The sequence below is a fragment of the Eptatretus burgeri genome, chromosome 1, assembly GCF_056783735.1.
Source record: "Eptatretus burgeri isolate ZD-2024b chromosome 1, Ebu_testis_v1, whole genome shotgun sequence".
Classification (NCBI taxonomy): domain Eukaryota; kingdom Metazoa; phylum Chordata; class Myxini; order Myxiniformes; family Myxinidae; genus Eptatretus; species Eptatretus burgeri.
In genome coordinates this window covers 99965961-99987538 of record NC_140961.1, presented here as the reverse complement: position 1 = coordinate 99987538, position 21578 = coordinate 99965961, and the positions used below count along the sequence as shown (strand labels likewise).

The window sequence follows — 21578 nt, the reverse complement described above, 5'->3', positions numbered from 1 at the left end:
CCATGTCACATGCATGGGTACGTGTACCTACATGCAGGCCTACATTTTTTTCAGGCATTTTTTCAAAAGCTGCGCTATTTATGACTCGAATTAAGTTCATTCATATGCTTGTTTAAAACTACTTACCTTATGGTTGATATTAATTTCTTCCTGCCATTGTATGGTTCTGAATAATGGACTAAAGTGGGATTGAAAATTTTCTGAAATCAACACATTATGCCAAGAAGAGATGAATAGCAATTTATCTCCAATTACTGAAGAGTGCTTTGTTTTAAAAAAAAATATGGTGGCCTGTTCAAGGGTACTGGTTTTTTATATTTGCAACTACAACAATACATGAAGGCTTAGCTGTAACATTATGATTCATAAATGTAGGCCTATACTCTTATACTTGTGGCCTTTCAATGTATTTAGTTCCAGCATCACTCAGCTCCAGTTCAGGAAAGAGAGTATGCTTTATTGAAATGTCTGAAACTGGCAAAGGGTTAATGAAGGAATGGGTTAATATACACTTCTGGTTAACAAACATTCATTCCGATATCCATTTGTGACTATGCAAATGCTTCACAAGCTTCAAAATAAAACATCATTGTATTTTTGAGAAAAAGCTGAAATTTGACTTTTTTGCTTATTTTGCATATTTTGCAAATCGGACTCGAGGGGTTAATATGAAAACTATAATACTTATGCAATTTTTCATGATATAAAAAACTTTGGGTATATGTTGGCTTATATTAATAGCATTTGTGGTACCCAGACTCTTAGTTTGGTCACAGCACCATGTTAATATCACTAATACCCAGATTTTAACTTGCATCCAAAATCTATGACCTTTTGACCCCTAGTGACATAATCGATGACGTCATCAAAATTTTATTGATGCCAAATTGTAGTGTGGGCCAACCCCTTCTCAATGATACCTAATATGCATGACTTTCATCACAATTACTTCATTAAAAAACTCAATTTAGTTTCCCCAACCCCTAATTATTTGGCTCATTTCGGTGATCTCGTATCTTCAAACTTCCACCCACAGAAATTGTTCGCAAGAGTGTCTGATGAGCAGACCTCTGAAACCTTATGAGGAATGGACATACCTACCTAAAAATATATAGAAACAAAGTATAGCAAGCTGTGTGACCTCCTTCAAATGTTTAGGGCTCTGGGTCCCCTACTAAATTGGAAATGCCAACATTGAGAAAGGAAACAGAAGGGAAGAGGATAGGAATGAAGTCATCTCTTAATTGTGTATGTTTTGGTAGGGAGTAAATTGAGGAAAATAAGAGAATGTATGGTGGTAGGAGAAGGAAAGGAGCAAAGAAAGGTGAGAGGGTAAAGAAAAATTCTGCCATTTTGGCATACAAAATAAATGACTTCAAAAATGAACAACAGGGTAGCAGAATGTCTGAGTGAAGACAGAAGGGACAGGAATATTGGATGGGAAATTGAGGGAACTATGGAAGAGAGTTGAATGAGATACGTCACTGAGGGGCTCAGGAAGTTCCCCATGTAGACACTCCAAAATAATTTACTACATGATGATATCATCGGCATCCAGAGATGGGAAAATAGAGTTAAACAAGTCAGACAAAAACATTATATGAAAATGAAAAAATGTCGGGAAGGAATCCCCCCCAAAAAACAAACGAGGAAGGAAGGAATGACCTCCATCCAAAAAAACTATAGCCTTCAACCCTTCATGCCATGAGAGCCACTGTTGGATCCACTGCTTATCCTTATTACCGTATTTTCTGGTGTATAAATCACACTTTTTATCCGCAAAAAAGGTAAATGTTGGGGGTGTGGTTTACACATGGGTAGAGAAAACAATCAGTCTTTAAAGTGATCAATGCTGAATTTCAATTAAATTCCAAATTATCATTTTTTCAGCAGCCGGAACTGCTATTAAGCTCTTTTCCGCAATTTAAATTTTGAAAATCAGTTCAGGTTAAGAGCTTGTACAATGTACAAACAAAAAAAATCCTCTTTCTAATGTTAAAAAATAAGAAAGAAAGATAAAAACTTCTTGGTATCCTCGATTCTCTCTTCACTTTCTTTAAAATGAGAATGACCGTGAGATGAAATTCATCGGACATGGGAGTAAGTATGTTGATACTTCCGTCACTTTGTTATGTACAAAGTTAATTATAGATAAAAATTTAGATTAAAAAAAAATAAAAATAATAAAACATTTAAAAACTTTTAGACAAAAGCGTATTTAGATATAGATCAGAGAATAAAATGATCAATTCATTATTTTGTGCTTTGAGGGTGAAAAACAGCTGTGCGGTTAATACATGGCCATGGTTTGCACACCGGAAAATACGGTACTACATTGTCGCCACATGAGATGGTGGTGAGAGCAGTACTCTATACAAGGACGAATAAATCCCATATATTATAATCGAAGCAACTGTTCAGATGAGAAGAATCTTCAACATGTGAATGTGACTCAGTTTCTTCGAAGCAGACTTAGCTATTTGTGTAATGTGCGGTTTCGAAGATAGATTTGATGGAATAGTAATACCAAGTATGTTTACTGCATTGAATGCTAAATTATAGAACCTTCAAAGGAGATGGGAAAGTTAGAGTTTTAGAAAAGGCAAAAAAAAATATTTAGTTTAAGAAGCATTAAACATGCCTGGTGTTGGCTTAATGGTAAGGGTGGTGGGCTTGCGATCCTGAGTTCAAATCCCACTCGGTTGTTGAATTAATACCACGTAGGATTGACTCAGCCTGTCATCCTTCCAAGGTTGGCAAAATGAGTACCAGCTAGCTAGGATGATTGATCCATTTGAGTATCCTGTGTTGGAGTAGTGACCCATCCAGGTTGTGCCCAGTTGCCCAGGAGACTGCTTTGACAACACTGATGCTCTGTACAGAGTATGGTAGCAATGGATGGAAATGTTGAACCTAACTTCATTACTTTTGCCCAACTGTAAAATATTGATGAAATCCAAATTTATCGAGGTTGTTGTGATAAAACGAGATGAATATTTAGCAAGAGAAGATGGAGCAGATGTGAAAAATAGAGGTATGTAATATTGAGTTGTCAGCATGTGAATGCATTTGCTTATTTGTAGAGAAAGAAGATCACTTAATCAACTTAAGTTTCAACTTAAATGGAGCAGCAGTTCTGGAGAAATAGGTTTTCTAAGGTTACACCAACATGGAAAAGTACTCCAAGATAGTGTCACTGATGACATCATCAATTTCCTTTTATTTGTCATTGCTAGACCATGTGACTGATCAAAATGAAATTTCATATTCTAGTTTGTATAGTGGTGTAGATGCCACAAAAAAGAATGTTTTGTGTTAATCGTAAAAAAATTTTGACCTCAACGTCACAGGCAAACCACTTCACCAATGACATCATCTTATATAAATTTTTTTTGCAACATTGGTGGTCGATCATAACCTGACAAAAATCAAATCGATGAAGATGATGAAGAAGGTTTCAGAGAAGAAGATTTTTCAAGTTCTCGGTTGCATCCAAGCTGCTTGCCATGGTGATTCCAAAATCAAAACTTGGAAACAATATGCATCATTCTTGTTCGCCCCAACATTCCTGTGAAGTTTAAACTTAATCCGAGCAGCGGTGCCGACGCTCCAGCTTCCACAAAAATTTAGCGGAAAGAATAATAATAATGAAAATTCCGATAACAAAAGGAGACTAATCATTTGTATGCTTGGTCCCCAAATAATGAAAATATTGACAACAATAGGAGACCAAGCATTTGTCTGCTTGGTCCCTAATTACACAGCGGGGGATGTTTTGCATCCTGTGGTGAGGTTTCCAATTACATGGTGGCGACGTTATGTTTAGAATTTACACCATCAGAAAACGGCAGTGACGTCATCGAGAACAGAAGTAACGGTTGGTTTTGTGTGTGGGCGGTGCTTCGAGAGAGAGATGGTGTTTGAGGTTAAATGGCCGTGCAGTGATGATTGTAAATAAATATCTGTGATTAAACCATGACCCTTTACACAGAGAATCATTACTGTATGCAACTGATGCTTTTTGATTTACACAGCGGGAGGTGTTTTGAATTTCCATGTTTGCAGCATCCGTTCCTTGTCTGGCCTCCTCCTGCACCAAAGTTTCCGGGTTGCACAGGCAGTGAAGAAGAGGAGGTAATTAATGAATCTATATTCTTTATTTGTTATATTTTTTGTTGCTGCAAATTGCTCATTAGTATAGGCAGTGAACAAGAGGAGGTTAAAAAAAAATTGCCTACCAGAGCTGTCAGTTGCCTTAATACCACCTGAATAATGGCATGCATTGGAAGAACGTGTTTCATGCTTAGAAATCGCCCGAAGGGTGGGTGCTCTGCTAGGTTCTAAAAAAAACAAAACCTTCATGCCACAGGAGCCACTGCCGGATCCACCGCTTATCCGTATTACTACATCGTTGCCACCCCCACCCAACTATCAAAAGCACCAAAATTGCAAGGCACTTCTTCTGGCAAAATTTCGCCAATGTCATTTTGTTCTTCTGTTACCGGACTTTTGACACATGCCAGAAGAACCAATCAGTGCACACCTTGATTTTTGTTTTTGCGCCTTTGGCGTCGGTTGGTGTGGTCTGGTGCACCATAGCCACAGCAACTTTATATTATGTCCTATGTTTATCCGATGACCATCAACGTGCATCATGTTGGATGAAATCAATCGGTGTGGCCTCGGCTTTAGTCACCTTATGTAAAGTAAAAATCAATGTAGTTTGTCCGAGGCCGAGAATAGTGAGGTTGAGGTCGTCTATTCCTGATACTTGAAATATCCTGCAACCCTCTGCTGTCAGAAAACAGACTTTTTGGAATGCTAGCAGCATTTTCTATCCAATCATGTAGCTTTTCAAAAAAAAAAATTAATTTCCATGGGTATTAACTGCCGTGTTGAAAACTTTGTGTCATTCGTAAAGGCGGTTAAGGAGAAAACGATTTTAAAAGCGAATGAAGGTGAAAAAGTGAGGGTCTCGGCTGATGCTCCTCAACATGGTCAAGGATGGTTGTGGACACCTATTACTAGTTACCCTCACCGAAAGAGAGGGCATTGCATTTGGGTCTGTTTGTTTGTTACTTGCAAAATCAAAGATTTCTCAAGTATATTGATTGGTTTGTCGATTTTGTTATTCTGTCTGTCTGTCTGTTTGGCACCTGCAGGTCACATCTTCACGAAACCGATCATCACGAAACTTCACCACATGGAAGAGTTTGTCATAAGGAAGAAGCCAATTGTTTTTGAGGTCAAAAGGACAAAAGGTAAACATAGGCCAAAGAACAACTCAGGTGAGATTTCTAAAATCCTTAATTTTCATCCGATTGACTTGAAATTTCAAGAGGATTAATATTTCAGGTCAATGAACTCAACCACAAATTATTTCGGAGGTCCACCTTGACCAAAAGGTCAACCTCGGCCAGAATTCTAAAGTTGTCAATTTTCATCCGATTCACTTGAAATTTGAAGAAGAATTATATTTCCTGTCACTGAATTCAACCAACCAATTATTTTAAAGGTCAACATAGACCAAAAGGTCAACATAGGCACAAGAGAAATCACTGAAGTGGAATTTCTAAAATCTTCAATTTTCATCAGATTGACTTGAAATTTGAAGAGGATTTATATTTCAGGTCACTCAATTCAACCAATGAATGAGTTTTGAGGTCAACATCTGCCAAAAGGTCAACATAGGCCAGATTTCTAAAATTGTCAATTTCCATCTGATTCACTTGAAATTTGAAGAGGAGTTGCAAATTTGGTCATTGAATTCAACCACCAATTATATTTGAGGTCCAATTTGTTTTAAGGATTTTGCAAGTGTCGTAATCTGCACGACGTCTTCTTGTTTGTTTGTTTGTCGGCACAGAACTTTCATGTTTTTCTCCACACCCGATTGTCGGATTGAGACGAAGTTTTCAGCATTGGTGTGATTGATTACTCATGCAGAATGTTTTAATGATAATTATGACGTGATGTGACAGCCATGTTGGAAAAACTGAAAAACTTTGGACTTCTGCATCTCTTTTTCCCCATCAAGGTGTACGATCAATTTTATTTGTATTCTCTCTCCATTACCTTCAATTCCTATTTTCCCCACTTTCCCAATGCCCCCAATCCCTCCCAACTAAACACTCTGTTTCTTGTCTTCAATTTAAAGGAAAAAATCCCCCCAAAAAACTACCTTCCTCCATGCATATCCCATGAAGCCCGATCCCTCTTCTTCTTCTTCTTCTTCTTCTTATTCTTCTTCTTCTTCTTCCTCCTACTGCCGGCACACCATCTTTCTTCTATTTGAGCTGACCCACTCTCTCCAATACCTTCACAATTTCTTCCGAAAACCATCCATTCCCGAATCTTACCTAATCTTCAAAAATCCATCAAAATTAATCATTTTTCTTGTATCCTTTCGATCTATACACCTCCTGTAACCGCGTGTCTCTTTCTACCCTCTTCATGATACTTTTCATAGACCCAGCAGCTTCACTCTGCATTTACCATTCCAAATTCAACATACACCTCCACGATTTTACTTCAACCTTCCCTTTTCCGAATGTTATGCAATCCTTATTTAAAATAAATAAATAAATAAATCCACTTTTGACTATACACCTCCCATAGCCACGTGCTTCCCCCGTAACCACGTGATCTGTTTCCACCCTCTGCGATTACCGATCCAAATTCATCATTCACTTCACAAGTTTTTTTTCTACAACCTCTCCATTACCTAATCTGATGAAAACTCTCTCAAGGAAAAAAAAATACTAATAATAAAAAAAACAATCTCTTATAATGCTTCATCTTCCTCTTTCACACGTGTGGTACTCTTTACTGTATCATAATGCACTAATCTTCTACTATTTAAACAGAATGCTCTCAATTCAACCTTTCTTTCATACCTTGACGAAAAAATCCAACCGTTACAGCATTTCTTCTCTCCATTCTCTTAATTCGCCTCGATTGCATCCCTCAAGAAATGTCTTCAATCGCATTTCTAACCCCAAAATTAAAAACCCCAGTTTGCTATGCATGTTCGCTTTCCTACAACCATTCTTTTTTTCCCAACTTCAGTACCAACTCACCCCTCTCATCCCTCCCTCTCAAAGCAACCATCACACTCTTCTCCCTCCAAGTTTCCCTCTCACCTTTCTCAAAAACTCCCACCTCACCTTTCTCCCTCAACTCTCCCCACTCACCCTTCTCCCACCATTCTCCCCACTCACTCACCCATCTAAATGTTGCCCCCCGTCACGTCCACAAAGCTTCCTCCTTTCCCCTGTCCTCGCACATCCATCTCATCACTCCACCTCCTCAAATCCCAAACTGCCTTCTGCCCCCTCTTCTGCCCCCCTCTCATCCAGCACCACAGAGCCTTTTCTCCTCCTCATCCGGCCCCCTCCCCTAGCTATTCTGCAATCCCCCACACTCTTTCAACAACTCTCCTTACCTCCCCCCTTCCACCTCCACTTCCATCCCCTGCACCCAAAGCCTCCTACCCTCCCTCTTCATCAACAGTGTGGACCTCAAATATCTGGGGCCTCCACTCAAACCTGACAGATCTTTCCATACAGGTTGCCACTGACAAACCGGACAAAATCTGCCCAACAGAAACTTTCCTCCCACAAGATGTCTCTGACTCCCAAGTATCTCTCCCTGGTTACTCCCTCCTCCGGTATGACAGACCTGAGCCTCGCCCTGGTGGAGGCGTTGCTCTCTTCATCAAAGACTCTATTCCTCACTCTCCATGCACTGCCCTCACTCCCCCACACCCCCAGGAATACCTCCTAGCTACGGCTTCCCCTCCACTCCCACCTCATGTTTATATGTGTACTGTACCGTCCACCGAACAGTGATGACTCCATTTACACCTCACTGTCCGAAAACATGGACCAACGTCTATGTTCTCATCCGAACTCTCTCTTCCTAATATGTGGTGACTTCAATTGTCATCATGCCAGTTGGCTAGGTGTGGGCATCTCTCTCACCTGTCATGGCACTTCAGCAAATAACTTCTGCGACTCATTGGAACTGACTCAATCGGTTAACTTCCCGACCTGGATCTCAACCAATGGTACTCGAACCATACTGGATCTGATTTTGACAAATTCCCCTGAAAATATCCGCTGAATTTCCTCCGCTCCAATCAGTTCTTCTGACAACGTCCTTGTCAAAGTGGACATCTCTCTGGCTGTTATCAGAGAACCACCTCACCGCCGTTGAGTCTGGCATTTCACTCAGGCCGATTGACAGGGTCTCCAAGCAGCCATCAAACTCCGAGACTGGTCTCTCATGGCTACTTTCTCCAACATCAACTCATCCTGGGAATTATTTCAAAGAAACTTGCTCTCCCTCATGCACAGATTTATCCCCTCTTCTCTTCAGTTATCCTACCATTCCTCCCAACCATGGATCACTGAAGCTTGTGGCGAGGCAGTTGTCCTGAAACAACTAGCCTTTGCCTCATGGAAAGCAAACCCAACTGAGGGTAATCGCAGTTCCTTCCATCAAGCTCGGAACAAGTGTGTATCTACCCTCAGGAGAGGCAGAAAACAACATCTTTTTAAGCTCAAGTCTGAACTCTCAAACCTCTCTCCCTTCTCCAAATCCTGGTGGTGTCTAATCAAATCTGTTTCTGGTGTATGGTCCCCCTCCATCCCCTCCCTTACGTCAAATGGCCGCAATGCTGATACCGCATGTGAAAAGACTGAATGCCTAAACTCGGTGTTTGCATCAAAATCTTGTGACCGAAACCCATCACTTGCTGGACCAACCTTACCCAGTCACACACAACTGTTCCTGGGCTCTGTGTCCTCTTCTCCTGACAAGGTGGAGAGCTTGCTGTCAAACCTCGAGTCAGATTCTGCAACCGGTCCAGACGGCATCAGCCCACGTGTCCTAATGACCTGCTCCTCTGCTCTTGATCACCCTCTCTGTTCTATGCACCCTCTCATTTGCTCAAGGCCATCTGCCATCTGCTTGGAAATCAGCAAACATCACTGCCCTGCACAAAAAAGGTGCAAAAACAGATCCCTGCAACTCCAGACCAATCAGCCTTCTCTCAATCATCAGCAAGGTTATGGAATCCATCATCGCTTCAGACATTAAATCCTTCCTGTACTCCAATGGCTTTATTTCTGATCATCAATTTGTTTTCAGACCAAGTCACTCTACCCTGGATATGCTGCTTCTGCTCTCCCAACAATGCATGGAGGTCCTCAATGCCACACATGAAATCAGAGCCATGTCTCTCGACATATTGCATGCTTTTGACATGGTCTGGCACGCTGCCCTGCTCACCAAACTCTCTTCCTATGGTATCCAAGGCCATCTTCACTCATGACTCGTAAACTTCCTCTCCCATCGCAGTCAACGTGTGGCCATAAATGGAGTTCTCTCATCCCCTCTTCCTGTCCAGGCTGGAGTTCCTCAAGGTAGCGTTCTGGTCCCTGTTCTTTTTCTGGTTTTCATTAATGATCTCTCCGACTCTCTGGAAAATCCTCTTTATCTCTTTGCTGATGCCTCCACCCTCTGCCGTACCATCTGTCATCCCTCAGACCGGTAAGCAGCAGCTTCTTCGCTCTCTGCATATCTTGGTAAAATCACAAACTGATCCAACACGTGGAGCATTTCTTCAATCCTGACAAATCTCACACTCTCACTAAGTCTCTTCAAAAGGACTGTTTGGAACCCCCCCTCCCCCATCTACTGTCTCAACAATCCTCTGGAAGAAGTCCTTTCTTTCAAGCTTCTGGGTCTCGCTATCTGCCATGCTCTTTCCTGGGAAAGCCACATTTCCAACCTGGCTTCCAAAGCCAGTCGCCGACTGAGAATCCTCCGTCATGCAAAGTCCTTCGTCGGCCCACCTGAGCCCCTGACCACATACAAAGCTTTCGTCCACAGCCTGATGCATTACTGCTCTGCCCTCTGTGCTAGTACTCCTGCCTCTCACCATTCTCGGCTTCACGCAGTGGAAACCAAGGCATTTTGGGTCAGTGGTGTCTCCCATGATGAGGCTGAATCTTTGGACCTCTCACTCTCTCACCACAGGAAGGTCAGTGGTCTTTCTGTCTTCCACCATCTCCTCTCCGGTCTGCCTCCCCCCCCTGCTCTCTGTGATTTGTCCCCACCACATTTCCGCAGGGCGCTCAGGGTCCGCCAACAACCCCCTTCTGGTACAACTACCAAAATCACGAATCGCTGCTCACCTTCACTCTTTCATTCCTCTTTTTTCCCGCCCTTGGAATAAATTCCCTCACTCTGTTCAATCCCATGATTCCCTCCAGGCCTCCAAAAAAGCTGTTCATCACCACCTCTTATCATCCCCCATCCAAATCCTCAATCTTTTCTACCCCGTTAATCCACCCCAAACCCACCCTCTTCAAATTCCCTGCTTTCCTTCCTGAAAGTCCCTGTAGTGTCCATCTTGTATACCCAATGTTCCCCGCCCCATCCCTCTCCCTTCCACAGATCTCCTAATGTATCTGTTTCCCACTGTTTTGTCCTTCCCACGCCTCTCTTGTCTCATGCCCCCCCCCCCTTGCTGTGCGTTGTGTTTTAGCTCTCATACGAGCCTTGACAAGGTATACAAAAGAAAAAAAATCTCTGAAACTACACCAAGGAAAAAATTGAAATTTGGCAAATAGCAAGTACTCATCATGGAGAATGAGGGTGATTTTTTCTTTTTTCTTTTTTATGACAACGAATATGTGTGTGTGTGTGTGTGTGTGTGTGTGTGTGTGTGTGTGTGTGTGTGTGTGTGTGTGTGTGTGTGTGTGTGTGTGTGTGCGCGCGCGTGTGCGCCTTTGTTATGACGTCATAATTGCATATGTAGAACACTACATCCGATCAATATGAAAATTTTTGTCAGTCATCTTGGGATAAAATGGTCCAAAATTTTTTTAGATGACATCATCAGTCACGGGATTCGGCAGCCATGTTGTTGTTGTTGTTGTATTTAAAACCTTCAAAAATCTTCTTCTCTGAAATGGCTGAACCAGTAATCACTGCCAACAGTTAGAAAGTGGTAGTTCTATTTATGTCTCTTATTATTTATGTTACACACCAGTACATAAACACCACACAAACATCACACACCACACAAAACAAGTCCTGGCGAAGGTCTGCAATCTCTGATTGCTCTTTTTCTTGTTTTAATCTTGTACAGGACAACTAACATTTGATAAAATCGTCTCAATATGCCTTACATAAAAGAAAATAGTAAAAATACACAATGTGCAGAAATACAAAAACTCAAATGAATAATCCACAAAATAAAGAAAAAAAATGAAAATGCATATAATATGTATGTTCAGAAGCTTGCAAGTAATTTGGCAAGAAATAGGCAAAAGAGGGCAGCAATGTAAAGCTGTTTAACTGCGATGTCATGTGGATCGATGACGAAAAGGTCCACCAAATACACAATCGAGTGTCGCGCAGCAACGCTCAGCTGGTTCGCCACGTTGGGCACACAGTGATCTCTCATCTCAGAACTCCTCTGTCTCTTTCCTTCAAATCTCCTCCGCCACATACTCTCGAAGGTTATTTCTCAATGGTGGCAACATAATACGAGCTTTTACACCGCTCACCACATCCAATGCCCACACAGCGGAAGGAACAACTGCTGGCTTTGTCCAAAACTCATAGAAGGAGTCACGTGGTGAGAGACTTTGTTCACAGCTGTTAAAGCTTACAGTAGTGGTGTAGAGGCCTCCGAAAAAAACCTCATTAACGCAGCCCCGTTGTCAATTCCACCTTCACGTCAAACCAATTCGAGTACGATGTAAGCAATGCACAAAGTAAGACATGAAGTGTAGCCATCAGTGGTGCAACACTACCATAGTACAGTACAAACACCACAATTAATATACAGTATCTTAGAACACTCCCTGAGAAAGCAAGGAGGCTTATCAAAAGCTTGTTCACACTCGCAGCTCGTCAGGTGGTGTGTTTGAAATTGTATTGGAAGGAAATGAGGTGGGGATGGGGGGGGCTCAGTTTCATTGTTGTTCCATTTGTTTGCATTTTCCTTGAGTATGTAAAGATCTCACATTGTTCTCTGGAAGGGTAAGTAATGTGTGCCAGTCATCCACCCAAATTCCCATTGCACTTGCTGAAGTTGACTGATTCTTGTAATAATCATGTGTGACAGTGTGTGCGATTTGATGGATGAGTGGGTAAAGATTTGCTGCTTTTCCTCACGGTTATGGGTTTGATTCCCAAGGCTGCCAAGTGAGGGGTTTCAATAATTATGTCTACACTTACAAGATCCTCAAGATTCCCTCACAAATGTAGGCCTTTGGATTGGCAACATGAAACCCTCCAAATGGCTTAATTAACAATAATGGAACGTTACATGTGTATTAGCTTTAATTTTGAACCACAAGTTTTTATAAAACTTAAATTAACATCAATGTATTGAGCCCTTTTTTACACACACACACACACACACACACACACACACACACACACACACACACACACACACACACACACACACACACACACACACACACACACACACACACACACACACACACACACACACACACACACACACACACACTGCTTCTTTCCTCCTTCTCAAACCCTATCATCCCTCCCTACGTGCCCCCAAGTGGTTTTATCTTTAGATTTGATGGATGATGGTGTCCCATGACCAACGTCCATTGGATCTTTTCCACATATAATGTTATTGTGTGGGTTAATTCATAACAAATATTCTCAAAGCCTGAAGAAGGCAGTTGGACACACAACAAAAAGGTTGGAGAACAATGACAAAGTCATATATACATATGTAGACTGTGATGGTTGTGAGCCCTGGGAGGATAAAGAGCACACATAAAGGTTTAAAGCGAGTAATGTCATCATATTCTGTTTAGCAATTAAGTATATCATGTTCATGGGGATTGATGTGCATTGTGAATGTGAGTTAAACTCATAGTGTGTTATTTTACTCTTTAAACTTTACATCTCGCACCATTTCTCACCAAACGCACTTTACTTGAACTCGCATCACGATGTTGAGGCGTTCCTTCTTGAGTGGAGAAATTGTGCAGATTAGCACAAGTTCAAGGGAAGCATAAAACGGAAGCTATCAATCAAGCTTGATGGGTGGGCACGAATTTCCAACACCCTTCCCCTCACTGGGGAAGTAAGCACTGCCTGGGCCCGTTCCACCATTCTGGCGCTGTTGGTGAGTCGGAAGATTGGACCCACCAATTATTGTCCGGAGTGGGGGGAGGGGAGGGTAGGTGACCACCCCCGAAAGACCCACGACAATGAGTGGCCACATGAGGGAGGGGACGAGGCAATAAAGGAGGGAACGTGGAGTCGAGCAGCTTTTAAACGTCGAGAATACGATATAGGGATGTGTATGTGTGTGTGTGTGTGTGTGTGTGTGTGTGTGTGTGTGTGTGTGTGTGTGTGTGTGTGTGTGTGTGTGTGTGTGTGTGTGTGTGTGTGTGTGTGTGTGTGTGTATATATGTGTGTATATATATATATATATATATATATATATATATATATATATATATATATATATATATATATATATATATATATATATATGTGTGTGTGTGTGTGTGTGTGTGTGTGTGTGTGTATATATATATATATATATATATATATATATATATATATATATATATATATATATATATTAGGGTGTTTCACTCATGGTGGTAAAAAAATGAAATTTGTTGAAAATTGTCAGAAGGGGTGTCCCCTTGTTTCTTATGACCCATAAATATTTAAGGCAACTATTTGGTTTGATTCGTCAATATTTACTGGTCCCACAGTTGGACAAGATTCCACATTTCAAGTGAAACTTCGAAAAAATCAAATGGAGGAGAAGACAAAAAATTGCAACGAACGTTTATTGAACTGAAAATTAACAAAAAAATTTATGAAAAAGAAATGTAGAACAATTATGCAAGTAGAGCAGGGCAATCAAATTGTTGGGCTCAAGGAGCAGGAGGGAACTTAGCAGTCACTCCAGCCTTTGTTCTCTTGATGGTCTTGTGGTCATGATGAACAACTTTGAGGAGGAACTGCTTCTACTGCTGGTCTTCGGTTCGGCTTGGAGTTTTTGTGTCAGTGCCACTCCTCTCTATGCTGCATCATTGGTGACCTGCAGGCCTCGGACGGTGGATCGAGTTTGTGGATATTGCAAAACATCTTCCACGTTATGGGTAGTGACCATCCTCCCAGAAAAGATCCCAATGGCCTCTAGTGTTCGCCCTGTTACCAATTTGGAAAGACCGTCAGGGAGAGTGAAGTTCTTCTTTTCAAGTCTCTTGAGTGCTTTCGAGGTTGCTGGACGGCTTAGGTTCTTGACCATGGCCGCCCGGTCATCGGGAGACACTCGTTTGTCGAAGAAGGCTAGGGCCACTGCTTGCTCTGAGAGGTACCAGAGGTGCCTTTGGAGGGCCTCCTCTGCCGTTGACCCGAGTTCTCTATCCACAAACACCTGGAGAATCGCCAAGAACTCCAGGTCATTCTTCGGTGCACAGTTTGGGACAGCTGCCTCATGCCAGAATCTGACGTAAATGAGACTGATGAAACGGGCCAATCGTCAGACTCCGCGTTTTTCCAAACTCGTCAGCTCCAGTTGTTGCAAAAACAGGGCAATCTTCAGGATATAAATAGCCTTTGCCATCCATCTCGCCTGATGGTAGACTCCAGGGGCCCTAAATCGAGGCAGATCTCCGCTCCATCCTCCAAGGTAGAGAAGAGAGAGAGCTGAAGGAGTTCGAGATAGTCCTCTCTTGGGTGGGCTGCATCGTGGATGACTCTCCTGAGGAAGTCTCTCATCTTCAGCCTTTGTGATTCACTCCACTCATCCAGGGGTTGTTTGTCGCTGAGGGTACCAGCAGATGTCTTGTCCAAGACGTCCCATTTTCCTCGGAATCGTTTGAAGAGGGGAATGTCGGGACCTGGGGGAGAGCCGAAGAGGAGTTCATAGGTGTTCTTCAGTACCACCTCGTGAATGTGATGTCGGCATGCCAGCCAAAGAAGAGGTCTTCCAAGGGACTGTTCAATTATGCTGCAGGCTCCGCTAATCATGCCACTGTTGGACGCAGTCGTATCAAATGAGAGAGCGATGATCTTGTCAGCAATCTGATACATGTCCAGCAGCCGAAGAACGGTATCTGTTATCGACATATCGGTATTGCTATCGACATATCGATATGCAATTATCGACATAGCTGACCAAGGGAACCTATATGTTGTGTGCAATTGAATTCCAAATTCGTAACAATATTTAAAAGTTCATGATAGACGCTCTCAAAAGGCACCGTACATGTGCTCAGCATTTAAGGAGATCTGGATATTGTCTATACAAGAGCTGAGGCAAAGAGATTAAGGTTATGTCTTCACAAAAAGAAGAACAAGAAGAAGATGAACAACGCCGAGCTCTCTATGAGCAGCGTTCGCTACGCGAGACGCTGCTAAAAACGTCAACATACCATTCAAAAGTGTGCGACCTGTTAACACGGTCCCATTTCGCTAAGATTTTGCATGAAGCACTTTTTATAGGAAAGGTTCAAAGGCAAACCTGTGCTGATAAAATTATTGCACTTCAGAAAAAATGAAACACCCTAATATATATCATATATGTATATATATATATATATTTATGAAGATATTTATTAAGATATTTATCATATATATATATATATATATATATATATATATATATATATATATATATATATATATATATATATATATATATATATATAATATGAGTGGTCGCCAGACGACCCTTATTCTCAGGTTTTCCATCTGTCTGTATGTCTGTCTGTTTGTTTGTATGTTATGGACAGCTCTGGAGGCCAGAGGAGTCAACCGATTTTGATGAAACTTGACTGGTAGGTTCATACCAGGATCTAGTTGTATACTTTTGAGCACCATTGCTATGGACGCCACTGTTGCCAAGCAACGGGACTTTGAAATTTTTGATAAAATCCGAAAAAATATGGAAAGTCAAAATAGGCTTCCGAGCTTTTATGCGCACTATAATCAACCTCTTGTGTCAAACATTCCATCTGATGTGTTCTCTTAGCTACATATTTCAAATTGGCCTTAGTCCAGCGACCACCCATGTCACCGACCGACTTGTGTATATATATATATATATATATATATATGTATATATGTGTATATATATATATATATATGTATGTATATATATATGTATGTATATATATATGTATGTATATATATATGTATGTATATATATATGTATGTATATATATATGTATGTATATATATGTATGTATATATATATGTATGTATATATATATATATGTATATATATATATGTATATATATATATATGTATATATATATATATATCTTCTTCTTCTTCTTTCGGCTGCTCCCGTCAGGGGTCGCCACAGCGGATCATCCGTATGGTGCGCATAGTGATTTGGCACAGGTTTTACGCCGGATGCCCTTCCTGACGCAACCATGGTCGCCTCTCACGACACAGGGATATGGTACACCTATTTTAACCGGGGTATACACCGGCCCAGTATACTGGTACTCATTTCGCCGACCTCGGAAGGATGACAAGTTGAGTCAACCCCCTGGTGTATTAATTCAGTGGCCCAACAGGGCTTGAACTCAGAACCTTTTGGATCCCAAGCCACTGCCCAAACCACTGCGCCAACACCAGGCTATATTATATATATATATATATATATATATATATATATATATATATATATATGTATATGTATGTATGTATGTATGTATGTATATATATATATATATATATATATATATATATATATATATATATACACACTGTATATAGATATGTATAAGATTGGCCTCTGTTTGTTTGTCTGTCGTGTTATAACTTGAGAACAGATTAACGGATTTCAATAAATCGAACTATGGTGGATTCAGGGAACTCCCGGGAAGGTGTGTGACAAAAACAATTTTTTGGTTTAATTTTTTTATGAGTCCATGGGTACAACATGGCGAAACTGCAAATACCAACTTGGGACGCTGGTTATCCCTGTACTCAGAATCCTTTTTCTTCTTGCCCTATTGATTAGCCATCACAGCAAAGATTGGTATTTCCGTCAGCGAATCAATGGGTCTTATATTCGAGGATGTATATGTCTAAACTATATATATGTCTAAAATATATATATATATATATATATATATATATATATATATATATATATATATATATATATATACACATCGTCTTCTGTATATATATATATATATATATATATATATATATATATATATATATATATATATATATATATATGTATATTATATATGTATATTATATATGTATATATATATATATATATATATATATATATATATATATATATATATTGTTGTGGTTGACGAAATTCACAAACCACCATTCAGGTCCCTTAGGTGAGATATCTCTGTAAGTATATGTGTAGTTAGGCCCAAACCCGTTGTCTAGAGGGAATAAATGTCATTCACTCGGGCTGCGACTCTTCAGGATAGCCGTTTTTCTTTTACTATCTTTATTTTGGACCAGCCGCCATTACTACCACCACCAACCACGTCTCAACAGCCATCACAACAACAACCACCAACCACAACGCCGCTTCACAACAACAACCACCAACCGCAACGCCGCTTCACAACAACAACAACCACCAACCACAACGCCGCTTCACAACAACAACCACCAACCACAACGCCGCCTCACAACAACAACCACCAACCACAACGCCACTTCACAACAACAGCCACGACCTTTACCGTCACAACTCGCCACCATCGCATCCACACCATCTCGCGCCACTCGTGGGCACCGATACTGGACTCGTGCAGGGCGCGCACCGAGCAGCGTCTTCAGAGACATCACAGACTTTCCGAAGAAAAACGGATCAAAAACGACTCACGCCCACTTTTGTTTCGTCCAATCGGTGAGCGAGGGGCGATTTGGCCCCGCCTCCAGGGCGTTGGAGGGCGGTCGCTATATGCAAATACATGGATCAAAAAGCATTCACGCCCACTTTTCCTCGGGCCAATGGGGAGCCAGTTAGAGAGGTGAAGGTTCGGAGGCAGAGGGTCAAGGGTGAAAGAGCGAAGCCACGGGGCTTATATAAACGGCTGCGTTTGTCAGTAAAGTAGTTGTGCGGAGTTCAAGAGAGTCGTCGGTGGAGCTGGAAAGAAGTGGGAGAAGTCAAGAGTGAAGAGTTGGGACGAGCCAAGAGAGGAGACGGAGAGGGCGAGTAGACGGAGCTGTGGAGAGGTGACGGCGGCGAAGGCGGACGAGGGGGTGCTCGCGTCGGTGCCGGGAGCTGCAGAGGGAGAGGCCAGTAACGCGACCGAGGTCGAGGAGGAGACGCTCGCCGCGGGACCCGAGACAGGGTGATATCCTCCTTCCCCCGAGCATCAGCAACCCCCTCCTGTTTCCCCCCGCGCTGAGATAGTGCGACAAAGGGGGCCCCTTTCCCACCCCCTACCAGACACTGTCCGCGAGGCCCGCGGAGTTGAGGCGCCACCGCCGCTCTGCGTCACATCATTAGACGGGTAGGCCCGACACGGTCTCGGCCCCAGGCCCGTCTACCCCCCTCATCCTGGAGGGTGGTTCTCTTTTCTTTTGCTTTGGGAATATGTGTTGTCGGCGCCGTCTGTGAAGTAAAATTCTATAAGTGTTGCCGTGTGCTCGGTAGTCGGATAGATCTGCATTGTTGCATTTGCTTTTTGTGTAATATTGCATTGTCTTCTTCTTCTACATGTGCTTTTGGTGGAATTGTATATGTGTGCTTTCCGTTCATCGCGAAATAAATGTGCTTCATGTTGAACTGTTTTCCCGCTTCGCTTCGTCTTTTCTTTCATTGAATCTCCATCTTGCTTCACGTAAAGGGTTGGTCGTGGGCTAAAACGCCCGATAATTAATCGAACCGTCGAGGCCGACGAATAACACCGCTCGGTTATCCCGATAGTACGGAATGGGTCGCTTAACGTGGCCCGTGTCCGAAGTCGACCTGCGGCGAGGTGCGATCGCCCGGTCTACCCTCCGTGTGGGTACTTAGGTAGGTCGAATTTGGCGAGCAACCCTATCCCACGCGGGGGCCAATTGGCACGATCGTAGTGAGACCGAAAGGTCCACCCGTGACTGGTTCCCGGCGTTAGTCCGAGAGGGTCACGACTGGATTGTCCGTCCGGTGGGCGACGTGCCGCGATTCGAGTTACGTGGCCGTTCGCACGCCGGCGGGCGCGAATCTGCAACAATATATATATATATATATATATATATATATATATATATATATATATATATATATATATATATATATATATATATATATATATATATATATATATATAGATACACACATAGTCAACCCTCACCATCCACAATTTCACAGATCTGCGCTTACATTTACCTTTCAGACGGACACCCTTTCTCTCCGTCCACGCCGATACTCCCGTGTATCCGTGGAAAAAATGATCTCCTCCCACCTCAAACTCCTCCGCTTTTCATAAGTATTTTAACACTTTCAATGTTTGGATAACAATATTTCTTTAATTTAACATTTCATGTTGAATCACAATTGTACCGTATCGCCAAAAAATTAAACAATTTGAAAATTTACATTTTGCGTCTTCCAGAATCTGCCGCATCATTGTCTTCTGGCTGCATGGTGGTTGGTGAGGTGTGGTATTTTATTGCATTAATAACTTTGTATAGTTTCTTAAATTATGGCTCCAAAATGTACATGAAGTAGTGCATCTGCTGAAGAGCGGAATAAAAAAGTGAAGTGATGACAGTGGAAAAAGTGAAAATATTAGATTGACTTGAGAGTGGTCCACGCATCACTGTGTTGCCAAAAGACGACAACATCGAGTCCACTATTCGTTACATTCGTTAATGTAACAATAAAATTAGAGCTAGATCAACATAATGCTGTGGCCCTCTGCCACTCCTGCGTGCGGGCGACCGCTTTTAGGTAATTGCGGCCGCGTGCCCACCGACCGTGGCAATCCAGTCGCAGCTTTCGGATCAACACCAAAACCCAGCTTCAGGTGTGTTTCTAACCACACCACAACCTTGTCAATGCTCTACCCGTCCGCTACAGGGTCGATCACCGAATTGTCGATTTACCTAATTATTCATGCGGTCAGACTACCGAGAGGTTGTACCTCAACGGGACCTGTCCGGAACCGAACCGCTTTTAAGCAGCCCGTTCCGTTTGCGATTGCCGAGCGGTTTATTATCGTCAAGCCCCGTTGGACCCGATTATCTTATCGGCTATTAATAACCAGCTGTTTATTCCGAACGCAATTATTGCAATTCAAAGGAGGAAGGGACGCAACGAGCAGGTGAATATTCAAACAATGAGGACATTTATTTGTAATGTAGGCACGTATGCAATGAATGGGGGTAAGGGACAAGGCACGAGCAAAAAGACCTACAGCCGTTGTCTATTTACTATGTACATGCACTGCACAACAATTCTACTTATCGGACAAGGCGTCACAGACTTCCATGCAAAAACCCCAGGAAAGAAAAGGGAGAACAGGGCCCGTAGGCCTTTAATGTTCCTCGGAGCTGTGAAGACCAAAGGAGCTCCGCGAGACCATGCAGGTTACCTGTCACCCTCGTGGTGACTCGCTGGGCAACTCTCGATGTCTCATCGTCATCATGGCAGCTGGGGTAATGGCGGCTTGGTTGGTCCAGGCCTAGCCGTACGGCCTGGTCAATCGGGCTTGGCCGATGATGCCTCAGAGGAGCGAACGGGCCTTGCTCTTATGGAGTTGATGCTCTCTTAAGAGCCCGCTCACTCCTCAGTGTCGCTCGGACCGTCCCGGGGCCCGATCACCTCGGACCGTTATGTCGCTGACTGGCGACTTCTCTCTGGCTGGCGACTTTGCTGCCGCCTCCACCGACCCACAACTCTGCACGGCACTGCAGGCTTTACTGGACTCTAGGCTCCAAACTCCAAACTGCAGACTCCAGACTGCCGACTGAACTCTGTACTCAACTGGTTTCTCGGCGTTTCAGCCCGGCCTTTTATCGGGTTCACGGGTGGTGTTTGGTCTTTCACCTTTGACCCTCCACCCCCAGCGAGCTCCGCCCCTTTTGTCATTCTGATCCGATCTTGCCGTCAGACGCGGACGTGGTAGAAATCACCGGCTTTCGCTTCAACGAAGAAGCCGTCGTGTTTGTTGGCGGAGATGCCGCTCGTTCGTGGACGCCGTTGCCGGCGAAAAGATGGCGGCACCGTGGAGATGCTGGCGGTTGTGGCGAAGGTGGTGAGGAGATGTTGGCGGTTGTGGTGAAGGTGGTGAGGAGATGTTGGCAGTTGTGGCAAAGGTGGTGAGGAGATGTTGGCGGTTGTGGCAAAGGTGGTGAGGAGATGTTGGCGGTTGTGGCGAAGGTGGTGAGGAGATGTTGGCGGTTGTGGCGAAGGTGGTGAGGAGATGTTGGCAGTTGTGGCGAAGGTGGTGAGGAGATGTTGGCGGTTGTGGCGACGGTGGTGAGGAGATGTTGTTTGTTTTAAAATAAAGATAGCAAAAGAATAACGGCAAACTCAAAGATGCACAGCCCGGCTCAC

General features: G+C 42.7%; 1 long non-coding RNA gene across 1 annotated transcript in view; it reads left to right on the top strand.

The window, feature by feature from the left end:
• LOC147035051 (uncharacterized) overlaps positions 1–21578 on the top strand; it is a 164576-nt gene that overhangs the window by 66165 nt on the left and 76833 nt on the right. Inside the window, exons 4-5 of the long non-coding RNA XR_015061197.1 lie at positions 4066–4134; positions 5163–5261. This is a non-coding gene — a long non-coding RNA (uncharacterized LOC147035051). The remainder of the gene's footprint in view (positions 1–4065; positions 4135–5162; positions 5262–21578) is intronic.